The following is a 2,323-nucleotide window of genomic DNA, read 5'->3' as shown; positions in this document are numbered from 1 at the left end:
CCCAGGCACATCCCGGTGGCCAGGCCAGGTGCTGGTGACGCAGGCGGGGCTGGGGCAGTGGGCAGCGGCCACAGGGCCAGTCCTGTCGGCTTTTACAGTGACTCATCCAGGGGCTGGCAGAGCTGAGCCCCCCAGAGGCTGCCACTGCTCCACCACCACCATCGGCGTTGGGTCGCTCTTCTTCCACAACAGCCTCACATTCAGCTTCCTCCCATCCCGGGAGGAGGTTGGGTGCCAGCAGGATGCGGGGGGGAGGCTGAGGAGAGGCCTTTGCAGTTCCAAGGTATTGCTGAGTTCTCTATTCAGGACAATATGCCATGGATTTTGCCACACAATAAACTCCTGATTCACAAGTTGCAGCAGGTCTCAGGTGAGCACTGACTGAGTTTACAACCACGACCAGGAATTTTATGCCTCGCTATCCAAAATTGCAATTTTCCTTTATATTTCTCTGACCCGCAAACCCACTGTGCTAAAAGTGTCCTCAGGTCCAGCTTGGAATCTCTGATGCCTAGTAGGGCATTGAGGTTGTGCTCCCAGCACCACTCCACCTTCCACTTCCATGGCTCAGCAAATCTGCTCCCGGTTCCTGGCAGAAAAAAGGGTGGGGAAAGCTTTTGGTTCCTGCCAGTTCCTTTGAAGTTGTGATTTGAAGCGGGTGGAGAAAGGGAGAGCCCGGCAGGTGCCAGGATGGGTGTCTGGGCATGGACACCCCAACATGGGCTGTGCCACGGGGTGGGTGAGTGCTCCCCATCCGTGACTCAGGGGTGAGGGAAGGGTGAGGTGGCGGTGGCAAGTGGGGACCTGTGCCAAGATGCCAGGCATGGACTTCTCCCTGTGTTTGGGAAGGGACAGAACAACCTTTGGGTGAGACAAACAAAGGCTGACAAAAAACCATCACTGCCGTGGCCCTGCCTGCATCCTGCTCCAAGGCTGGTGTCCTGCGGGATGTGTCTTTCCAAGGAGGCAAAGCCCACAGAGGGAAAGAGAGGAGGGTGTCTGCCACCTGTGCCAGCCCTACCAAGCATTGGGCAATAAGGAAGCAAAAGAAATGGCTGAAAAAACCCCAAGGGAGCAACGACAGGGTGTTGCGTCACTGCTGGGGAGATGCTCAGCAGAGCCCTTCCCTCTGTGGAGCAAACCACCCACAGCCTGGCCAGGAATGTTCTGGCTGGCCTGCCTCCAAAGGAAAGCAGGGAGGGGACACAGTGCTGTGCACCCTGGTGTTGGGAGACCATCCTGTGCAGGATGGTGGGAGCCCCGGTATTGATGTGCCAGGCCCAGGGCTGGGACATCTCAGCAAGAGAGTTTCCTCCTCCTTATGCCGTGAAACCCCCCAGGGTGGGATCTGTCCCCAGCAGCCTGGGGCCAGGCAAGGTCCTGCTGCTCACTGCCCAGCCAAGGCTCAAGGCAGGGGGCTGCTGCCAGGGCAGGTCCTGTCCTTGGGTATGGGGGCACATTGCAGGAGATCTGAGCAACATCAGGCTTCACCAGAAACCACAGCTGAGAAGGCTTCAGGGGATTTTAAAGAGGATTTTCAGGGGCCAGCTCAGCCCTGCTCCCCTCAGCCTTGGTATCCTGTAGCAGCAGATGAGCCTTACAGTCCCTTCCAATCCAAACCATTCCATGATTCTGTGATAATGCAGGGATGTCGAAGGAAGGCATTTGCTCCCATGGCAGCTGCAGTTTTTCCTGCCAAAGATGCTGGTATACAAACCTGGATGCCCGTGGGGCTGTGACATGTGACAGCCCAGTTGTCCTGCTTTGGGAGAGCTGGCAGAGCCGGGAGGCTGCTCCCTGGGGAAAAGGAGCCCTGCATCCCATGAGTTTGACCTTCCCTCTCGCCAGGCACCTCCAGCCCCGGCTGGGGGACACAGGTGAACAGTGTTATGGGATGTGCTGGATCTGGGTGTAACTGGGAAATGGCCTTTTGGGTGGGCCCCTGCCTGTGGAGGGGCTCCAGGAGCCTGGCATCAGCTCCAGTGACACAGGGGGACAAAAGATCCTGGTTTTCACAACCTTGGAGTTCTGGTGTTGTGAAAACCCCACACTGCCATCCCAAGGCTGCAGTCCAAAGTTTCCTTGTTTTTCCAACTGCTTCCTAGAATGTCCAGGTTCTCCAGGATTTTTCCTCATTGTTGGCTCTTTACGAGCCCCACATCCAGGTGTGAAATCCCCCCAGTTGCTCCCACACACAGACAGATGGGTTTGGTTTGTGTCCCCACATCCCCTCATCCCCTGGTCTCTCAGGACACAACCTGGGGGAAAAGACCTGCGTGGAGTGGACGCATGTTGCCCCAGCCCTCGCCACCGGTTTGGCCCC

Source organism: Manacus vitellinus, unplaced genomic scaffold (assembly GCF_001715985.3).
Source record: "Manacus vitellinus isolate BGI_N305 unplaced genomic scaffold, ASM171598v3 scaffold_24_pilon, whole genome shotgun sequence".
Taxonomy (NCBI): domain Eukaryota; kingdom Metazoa; phylum Chordata; class Aves; order Passeriformes; family Pipridae; genus Manacus; species Manacus vitellinus.
The sequence above is the reverse complement of the archived record's forward strand: the minus strand, read 5'-3'. Positions refer to the sequence as shown.